Source organism: Centroberyx affinis, unplaced genomic scaffold (genome assembly GCF_046629955.1).
Source record: "Centroberyx affinis isolate AG114_WGS23_722 - 3 ecotype Tasmania unplaced genomic scaffold, CSIRO-AGI_Caff_v1 ptg004639l_1, whole genome shotgun sequence".
NCBI classification, from domain to species: Eukaryota; Metazoa; Chordata; class Actinopteri; order Beryciformes; family Berycidae; genus Centroberyx; species Centroberyx affinis.
Genome location: NW_027282240.1, coordinates 1 through 11,049, shown reverse-complemented (window position 1 = coordinate 11,049; position 11,049 = coordinate 1).

Genomic DNA, 11,049 nt, shown 5'->3' with positions numbered 1-11,049 from the left:
AACGCATTATGTAATAACACTGCATTATGTAATAACTCGACAAAATGTAATACATTTTCACTTCATTATGTAATAACACCCGCATTTTGTAATAATCTGCCACATTTTGTAAAACACAGCCTGAACGCAATATGTAATAAATTTCCCCGCATTTTGTAATAAATTATTACATATTGCAGTGGTTATTACAAAATGCGGGAGTTGCACTTTTTTTATGATCAAAATGTAATGATACAGTGCATTATGTAATAACCAACCAAAATGGATGTCTTCATCTGTACACGTTAGGGCTGGGCGATATATCGATATTATATCGATATCGTTATATGAGACTAGATATCGTCTTAGATTTTGGATATCGTAATATCGTGATATGGCAAAAGTGTCTTTTCCTGGTTTTAAAGGCTGCATTACAATAAAGTGATGTCATTTTCTGAACTTACCAGACTGTTCTAAAACAGGGAAGGAAACCCTGTCTTTGCATTTTATTTTGATCACAGTCTTGTTTTAATGAAAGTGCTTGTGACATCTCACATGTGGCTTTGACTTACAACTGAACATTTAGCCCACTTCGTAGAAAATACCGAGATATATATCGTGTATCGCCATTCAGCCTAAAAGTACCGAGATATGATTTTTGGTCCATATCGGCCAGCCCTAGTACACGTTATATTAAAAAAAATTAAGCTAAATTAAACTTCCCAAATATTAAATTAGACCGGTGTTATAGTTGACTCTGATCTTAGTCTAAATAGCCACATAAAAGCAGTAACATCAGCTTTTTATCATCTTACAAATACAGCCAAACTCAGGGACTTCATGTCAAAAGCCGACCTGGAAAAACTCGTTCACACTTTTATTTCAAGCAGAATACTGCAATGGTCTTTTGACAGAGCTCCCCATCAAAGACCATCAAAAAGCTTCAGCTTGCATAAAATAAACATTGTTGTTATAATGTTATTACGATAGTGTTATAATGATTTTTATGAATGACGACATCCATTTTGGTTGGTTATTACATAATGCACCATATTATTACATTTTCATAAAAAAAAGTGCAACTCCACCGCAATATGTAATAATTTATTACAAAATGTGGGGAAATTTATTACATATTGCGTTCAGGCTGTGTATTACATGCTGCGGCAGATTATTACAAAATGCGGGTGTTATTACATAATTAAGTGAAAATGTATTACATTTTGCTGAGTTATTACATAATGTGGTGTTATTACATGATAATAATAATAATAATAATAACCTTTATTTGTATAGCACCTTTCATACACAACATGCTACTTATACCCCTGAGAACCGAGTACTATGTTTTGTATTGTGTAGACCTATGCCACTGGTCCATGATTTTGTGAATGTACTCTACTGCACCTTCAATATTTGTGTCCTTGTATTGTTTTCTTCTATGTGGACATAAATAAATTGTTAAAATGTGTGTGTGTTTGGAGAGTTTTTGATTGATGAGGTCCACAGACATCATCCCTAAACACGTGTTGTGCTGCGGCCTTCATGCTTAGCCGAAACAATGTTGACAAAGCCGTGTTTAACTGGAGGCTGGATGCTCTCATGAAGTTTGACATATTAATAGGGGTTTGGGGAGAAAAAACTAACCTTGGCAGCTTTGAAAGGTACGATGTGCAGACAAGGACAGGCCTGCGTGAGCTGGATGTGGGCTGAATCCTTTTCTTTTACTATTCCTCCATGACAGAACACAACACAAGTCTGTAATCCCTTAAAAAACCCTTACATTTACCCTTAATTCATGCAAAATCCCCTTAAAATGAGTTAAGGAAGTTATTAATGGAGGAGACCCCATCAAACCCTCCTTAAACACCCCTTAATGTTTCTGCTTACTTTCTAATTTAATGTGAAATTCAGGGAGACGGGGACTTTCCATTAATACCTCATTAATAACCTGTAAACCTGCACAAAAGGCATAAAAAAATCCCTTAATTTCTAGTGTCTCCACTAACGAATCCATGAATAAATATCTTAAAAACCCATGACACTAACATTACTTTTTTAAAGCTATGTTATTTTTAATGGATAATAAATTTTTATGTAATGAGAAATGAAGGACATTTCAAGGATAAAATTAAGGGGTTTGGTTTCGGAGGTCTGCCATAACTGCCATGCTGCTCTCCTGTCACAGTATGATGACAGACCGTGTTCACATGTTCACGCCTTCATGTTCAACTGCTCAACCGTTTGGAAAAATGTGGCATGAAGGAAAAAAAGAGTCTCACCCTGGTTCAGTGTTTGCCAGTCAATGTTGTGCAATTATATTTTGAAGCAATTTCATATTTCTTCAGTCATTTTGAGACAACAGCTGTTTAAAGGAATAGTTTCACCCAAAAGTGAAAATTCTGTCATCATCTACTCCCCCTCATGCCAAATGAAACACAGGTGAAATTTGTTAGTCCATATAACACACAGGGAGCAGCCTTCTCCAAAACAACTGAAGTCAATGGGGACCTGTTCTTTAGAGTTCCAAAACAAAAACAGCCAAACAATCACATTGGCCCTCATTTATCAATCTAACGTAGAAACCAGCGCAGATCCGAGTGCAGAAATCATCTTACGACAGGGTTCACGTGTGATTCATGAAACGTTCGTATCTCGCCAATCACAGCGTAAGAATGATCGGGCGTTGATAAATGTGGAGGCTGAAAACAATCGTCATTTAAATATCACGCCCCTAAATATTCTCGGTTTAGAGGCCACGCCCCCAGAGTTTACGACATGGAGAGGCGTAATACGTCCAAGAAGAGAAACTTCTCCGACCTCCAAATAGAAACTCTAACGTCCCAAGTCCAACTGACCCAATTAGTTCTATTTGGCAGCCTGAAAAGTCATCAAAGGAAGTCGGAAAAATGCAGCATGGAAAGAAATCACTGCTGCGGTCAACAGAGATCAACAATCAAACTCCAGCTGAGGTTTGAATATTTAATTCATACATTCATGATATTTATAGTCTATATAAATAATAGTAGCCTAATATAAAGCTTGTATCGCAATTCTTTACATTTAGGTGAAGAAAAAATGGTCAGACCTCAAACAAGTAGGCTATCTCAAAATGAAAGAGAAATTAATCTTAATTAATCACTGTTAACACCGTTAATTGCAAACAATATGAAAATACCTATTTATGTTAGGGATAGGCTGTATGACACATAGTCGATGTAGGCCTTTACAAAATAGAATATTTTGCCATAGGCTACATATTTTTAAGTGATGAATATGTGGCTGCATATGCTTAGATGCCAGTCAGAATATATGGTCTAATAACAATTCTCCGACTCAGCCAGATTTACTCTGCTGCACCGCAAGTCCACGCTGACTCCAAAACTTGCGTACACGAGTTGAGACTTGACGTGAGATTTGATCGTAGCCTCCGCTCACGTCCAAATTGATAAATGCCGAGCTTTACGTGGAAATGACCGTACGCCCAGTTTTCTGTCGTACGTTCGTTTCATAAATGAGGGCCACTGTGAATAGAAAGACCTATACACCATGATTTGTTGCAAATCAATCAGCTGTAGTTAAGATTTGACTGTGGTAAATATACTGTAGGTCTCTTTGGAACTCTGAAGAACTGGTCCCCACTGACTTCAGTTGTTTTGGAGAAGGCTGCTATGGAGTTGTGCTGGCAACCTCCCTGTGTGTTATATGGACAAACTTCACCTGTGTTTCAACTGGCATGAGGGTGAGTAGATGATGACAGAATTCTCATTTTTGGGTGAACTATTCCTTTAAAAGAGGAATAGTCAACACTGTTAAGACATCGTCATTTCTAATACAATTCTGTGTTGAGCCTGTGGGTATTTCATGAAGGATTAGCAGCCACAGAGTAACTCCCACAGACCCTCTGAAAGATCAGCATGTTCCAGCCTGTAAAAGAAAATAAACTTGGAACAGCCGCTTTATTGACTGCTTACTTCCCCAGCCAGTGCACAACTATAGTTTCCTTTATGGCCAACAAAATCAAAAGTTATAATGGTGGGGTTTATTTGAGTTAGTGCAGAAGCATTGATTTAATATCATGAAATAGTCATGAAGCAATGCCGGGTTGTTGCAAAATTTACCACGCTGCCAAGGCACTGGGTGAGAGCAAAACCCTTTAGGCTACTAATATTTAGCATAAATAAATTAGTACCTAGGTCGCCTCAAAATAGCAATGCAAGCTGTGGAAGGAATGAAGTATCAGTACTAAAACTAAAAGAATCAAGCAAAAACTTTCTCCTTAAACAATGAATTATACCACTGTGATGTAAGCCTCTATCTCCAAAGCATAAGCTTCACCATAATTAACAAAAAAGACTCATAATTATCAGTTGATTCCAATGTATATTCAGGATTCGGTGTTAAAATGAGACAACTTTAAAATCAAGCATGGCAGTGAAAAACACCAACAAAAAAGTGTGAAGGTTTTCACCCCACAGCAGCAATATATTTGATAGCTTTGCCAGATGCTGAGGAAAATAATCTTGGCCATAAAGCCCCATGACAGGTAATTCTGTGATGGCCTTGTAAATTGTAAATACTATATATCTCGGAATTCCGAAGATATAAAGTCAGAATTCTGAGATAAAAAGTCAGAATTGTGAGAAAGAAAAGTCAGAATTGTGAGAAATAAAGTCAGAATTGTGAGAAAAAAAAGTGTGAATTGTGAGAAAAAAGTTTTTTCATGCTGCACATCTTCCGAGGAGTCATATAAGTCCTATGAATAAAATTGTGATGAATCTGTCGGTGATCAGGATTCCTTGACGCTTGTAGGACGTCTGACCAAACCCTATCCCAGTCAAATTCTAGGTCCAAATCCGGAATGTCCCCCTTCCAAACTGATCCCAGAGCCAATGGTAGGTATTTCTTTTCCAAGAAGTACACATATAGTGTGGAAACGGAGCCCCTTGTACCACCCACACCATCCAGAACCTTAGGTGCCTATGAAGCGCCTCTTTCCATGGGACCCCATACGTTTTCCTTAATTGTAAGTAAAAGAAAAAGGAAGAGCATGGCAAATTAAACTGTATCAATAACTCATCAAATGAACGAAGACCATCATCTCCAAAGACATCCCCCAATGAATGGATACCTCTGTCAGACCACTGACGGAATTGAATTGGACGCCCCCCAAGTAGGAGTCCATCATTATTAAATATTGGCGAGCAGGGGTTCCATTTAGAGGTCATTTTGCATACTTTCGTCATTACTCGCCAGACACAAATTAAGTGAGAAATTATTGGGCCAAAACGTTGCTTAGACTGAGCAGGTGAAGATTGCAATTTGTTCCAGTAAAAGTTGGGTGGTGGGAGCGGAAGCATAGAACTTACAAAATTGATTCGGGGGAAGCACATTCATTTTAACTATGGAGACTCGAGCCCTAAGGGAATTCGGCAGTGCAACCCCATCTATCCAAGTCCTGCGTGATATTAGTAAAGGAGTTCTGGAAGTTGGTTTTAGCTGTAGTCAGCAGTGAGGAATAAATATCGATACCCAAATATTCAAAATGAGTAATAACCGGAGTCTGAGGGGGCACAACCAAATTCCTCATGGCCTCATTTAGGGGCAAGTGAGCAGACTTGGGCCAATTTATTCTGTATCCTGAAATGGCGCTAAAAGCATCAAAAATTGTTAAAATATGGGGAATGGATTGTGGAGCATCATCAACATATAAAAGTACATTTTAGGCATTTAGCTGATGCTCTCATCCAGAATCACAATGAGCGATGTTCAGGTAGGATTTTCGGTGTCTTGCTCAAGGACCTTGACAGGACAAATGGCGTCTGCTGGGATGGAACCCAGTGACCTTTCTGTTCCGAAGCAGCCTCTGTAACCAGTAGGCTGTCTGATGGGAGGAGGATGTCATGCAATTATGAATCATTGATGCCCTGTCAGAGTGTTTATAGAGCGCAGGCATGTACGGGCATTTAACTTTCCATTGGCCTGAATTGATTTATAATAGCTGGCCTATTGATTTGCTGTGGCAGCTCTCTTACATACATTCATAACAGGAAGCATGTTAGAAACACTTGGTCTGACTGCTGATGATAGATGGACTGGGAGGGCTGAGTGCTCCATTTGACCTGCATGCCGTGGCAGGGATGTGCATACTAATACATTAGCTCTTTATTGTCTGTATGATGTGACCTCTGACTCTTGACCTCCTTACTATTGGTTGCTTGTTAGTGATGTAGGAATCACCAGTGGTGGAAGAAGTACTCAGATCCTTTACTTAAGTAAAAGTACCAATACAGCAATGTAAAAATACTCCATTACAAGTAAAAGTCCTGCATGAAAAATCCTACTTTAGTAAAAGTACATAAGTATTAGCAGCAAAATGTAGTTAAAGTATTAATGTAAAAGTAGTGGTTTGGTCCCTCTGACTGATATTTTATTATATATGACATCATTAGATTATTAATACTGAAGCATCAGTGTGTAAGCAGCATGTTACTGTTGTAGCTGCTGGAGGTGGAGCTAGTTTGAACTACTTTATATACAGTTAGCTAGTTTAGTCCAGTGGTTCCCAACCTAGGGGTCGGGCCCCTCCAAAGGGTCACCAGATATATCTGAGGGGTTGTGACATGAGAGAGGAAAGAAGAAAAAACATAGTTCTGATACACAAATCTGTTTTCAGTTTTTGGACTTTTTCTCTAATCTTTGATTTTTGCTGAAATATTGGATCATTTGAACATTTATTGAAATGAAACCATGTGAGGTTTAGAGGGAAAAATCACTATTTGGTGGAGCTGTTAACAACTCATAGACATCTGAAATGTGACCCGACTACACACTGCTTTTTGTAAGACGTCAAAAGCCAAAAAGGTTGGAAACCACTGGTTTCATCTTTAACAATGTGTTGTATTTTAAAAGCTTGTTATATTATCCATTGTGTCAAATCTCCATCTGAAAAGGAACTAAAGCTGTCAAATAAATGTAGTGGAGTAGAAAGTACAATATTTCCCTCTGAAATGTAATGGAGTGGAAGTATAAAGTAGCATCAAATGGAAATACTCAAGTAAAGTACAGGTATCTCAAAATTTGACTTAAGTACAGTACAGAACATCCATGACGCTTATGAGATTTTCTGTGCCTAATATAAAATACTGTCCCGCATGCAACAGCTAATGCACCCAGTTGACAATAAGTGCAACTTTCCATTTGAAATTTATGTTTAGCCATTTACCAAACGTTTTGAGAGATTTATGGTCATGCAATGCTGACAGCTGAATTTAAGGGCTCTTATTTTGCCAGCGCAGATCAAGCACAGTGACTTGGCGGTAATTTTGCAGTAATTTACTGGGCGGGAGCGCACTAGAGGGGAGTGTCGATACATTCTGTGCTACTTTTGTGGCTTTAGTTGGTATAAGCACACCCACATAGACCTCCAGACTCACTCTGAACTGTAACAGAAGAGCTAACATCATCAGAATGCACATAACCTTAGGTTGGTCATTGGTGAGGGACAGGACGGTTATTTCTCTGCTCTGTTTTATAAGAAATATTTCATTGTCTAAAATCCCGAATGTCCTGTACCATCAATTTTCATATAGTAGTAATGGCCATAACTTTAATACTAGGCATGCATCAAGAGGTTGTTTTTTCACTTCCTGTCTCAAAAACGAATGCAAGGCAACGTACTGTTATGTACAGAGGAATGAAAATATGGAATACTTTGCCATCCGACATTACACATTTAACCAGTAAAACTGTTTTTAAAAAGAGTTTAAAGAAACACCTAATGGCACAGAACACCAGCCCCTCTCCAAATAGGACATGTTTTGCTACATAATATCTGACTATATGATCATTAATGAGGAATTTCCTTGGTCATGTTTATGCTGTTTTTAATGGTACTACTATCATTCCTGAGCTGTATCATGTTTTACTGACTGTTTAGATATAGTGTGGGTACTTGTTGTCATTGTTGTTTTTGTTGTTATTGGTAGTTTTATTGTTGTTGTTTCATTGTTGTAGTGTGCTTGGTTTTTTTTTTTTGTTATTTTCTGTTTCTTTTTGCCTTGGATTTTAAATACATTATTATAATAATAACTTTATTTGTATAGCACTTTTCTAAAAACAATGTTTACAAAGTGCTTTACATACAGTAAAATCCAACAGCAGCAATAAAAGAAAATAGGCATTTGTTTTGCATTATAATGTAATGTAATATTGTTTTGCATTATAATGTAATGTAATATTGTTTTGCATTATAATGTAATGTTTACTTAGTAGTAGTAGTAGTTGAGTAGTTGCTACCTTGGTGGTGGCTAATGGGGATCCAAATAAATAAATAAATAAATGAATAAAATAGACCTCACCAAAAATCACATAAACCCCTTTATGTATGTTATCTTGCCTGTTTCACTTTGATATAGATTCTTTAACCAGTAGACAACGTTTACACGCATGTCAAAAATGCGGCTAGATTAAGCGGTGATTCTTACAGCAACCACAACTGGTTGCAGAATGTATGGGTGTATGAAATCTATTAGGCTTGTTTGTTTGTTTGTTTGTTTGTTTATTAGGATCCCCATTAGCTCACGCCATGACGTCAGCTAGTCTTCCTGGGGTCCGACACAGAAAACACACGTTTTAACAAACAATTATATACATTATATACACTCAGACAACACATTACTTACAAAGATCTGTCATCAAATCATTAGACACTACAAAAAAAATAAAAAATAAAAAAAAATCAGCAAGCAAGATGAGTCATCTACTGTTCGTTCATACAGTTAATTGTATTAAGTAGTCTTTTATTGTTTTCTTGAAAGCGGCTCTGGTATTTGTTTTAATACGGTGATTTGGTAAAGTGTTCCATCCTGTAATGGCTCTGTTACTTACAGTAGATTTGAGGAGATTTGTCCTGGGTCTAGGTGGTAAAAAGTTAATAGTGTCAGTTCAGTTGTGCAGTTCAGTTGACTCATACATTCTCACTTGGTCTATGTGCCACCACCGCCTGTGCCTGTGCCTTGATTCCAGAAAACATGTTAAAAGCGATGCTGTCCCGGGGTCAGACCAGTCATCCTCTGATTCTTATTGATCTCCTTTTCCTTCCCTGTCTGTCATGTCGTGTGCATGTTTATGCTGGTATTTGAGTTCTTGTCTATGTGGTGTGTATCTTGATCATCTCCGCCTCACCCTCGGTTACCAGCTGTTCTTGATGATTCATTACAGCTCAGGGGTATATATATATATATATCTGACTTTGAGCTTAGTTCCCTGCCGGATTGTCTAGTTTGATTTATTGACTAGCTGTCTTGTTATTTGACTGTTTTTCTCAGTTTTTTTTTTTTTATATCTGCCTGCCTTGATTTTTTTTGGATTGGTATTTTGTGTCGTCTCGTTGGATTGGATGTCTGTACCATTTCTCTCGACTCCAAGTAAATCCATCTACACAAACTTCTGCCTCTGCATTTGGGTCTCTGTCTGGTCTGCCTGTTTACAGATGCTGTGTATGACTTTGTTGTTGTTCACCTCATTGGAAGTCTCTTTGAATAAGAGAGTCACAGACATGACTAAAATGTAAGTGTCACTGTACATTCCATAGTAAGAACACTTGGAAATGGAAGCATCTACACACTCACTCGCTCACAAGTAATGCACATGAGTAAAAAAGTACTTTTTTTTTAAGGAGTACTTTTAGTTCCTTTTTTTTTAAACTGTACTTCTACTCTTTACTCGACTACTTTTTACTTCACTACATTTGCCATTTAAACCTTCGTTACAACTAGTCTGCTCTAAATGCGGGGATTGAGTGTGTGTGGGGCGGGGGGGAGGGGGGGGGAGCACGCGAGGAGCACCATGGAAAACTTGGAAAAGTCATGGAATTTCAAAATCTCGTTTTCCAGGCCTGGAAAAGTCATGGAATTAGTCAAAATCCTTGAAAGTTTTGTAAAAGTCATGGAATTTTGTTGTGTCTAATGAAATTAATTGTTACAGTAATCTTCCGTGGATAACCTTCAAATTTATTTTCTGTAGCTGTTGACATAACGTCAACATCGGACACACCATCGGACACACCTCTTCCTATTGGATTTTAGTGCTTCTTCTAATTTTTTATAAATGTTTTTATGGAAAATGCATGAGTTTTTTTCAATAGCTTCCATGTAATGTGAGGCAGTGACTCCAAATCAGTACCAGAAATTATTACTATACAGGCCACATTGGACACACCTCTTCATATTGGATTTTAGTGCTTCTTCTAATTTTTTATAAATATTTTTATGGAAAATACATGAGTTTTTTTCAATAGCTTCCATGTAATGTGAGGCAGTGACTCCAAATCAATAACAGAAATTATTACTACACTGGACAAATAGGACACACTTCTTTATATTGGATTTTAGTGCTTCGTGTATTTTATATTAATATGTTTATGGAAAATTCATGTTTTATTTCAATAGCTTCCATGTAATGTGATGCAGTGACTCTAAAGCACTAAAATCCAATATAAAGAGGTGTGTCCTATTTGTCCAGTGTAGTAATAATTTCTGGTATTGATTCAGAGTCACCGCCTCACATTACATGGAAATTCTATTATGGATCCTTGAAAAGTCATGGAAAAGTTTTGAAATTCTATCCATGAAAATGTGTGGGAACCCTGTGCAGAAGCCAAGTTGCCAGCTGCCTGGTAGAAAAATAAGTACTACCTGTCTCTTGACCACAATGACATGATGAAACCCAGAACAAGAGGTAGCTTCCAACAAATGGGTTTCCCCAAATGAAAAATGTGAATGGAGAGAAGTTTTCATTCTCTAGTTGATTGACTGAGGTCTTGGAACAGGGAGTAATACTACAGAACAGAAAATCTGAGTTTTAATTAATTGTTTTGGGGCTGTAATAGGTTTGGTTACTTTGATAATGTCTGAAAGAAAGTTTTATCAGCAAGTGCTGTTTTTTCATTATTTTGCACTGGCCCGCACACCCTAAAAAATATTAAAATTGAAAGTAACTTGTACTTTGAGTAATTTATTAACCTGGTAATTTTTTACTTTTACTTGACACCCTAAAAAATATTAAAAT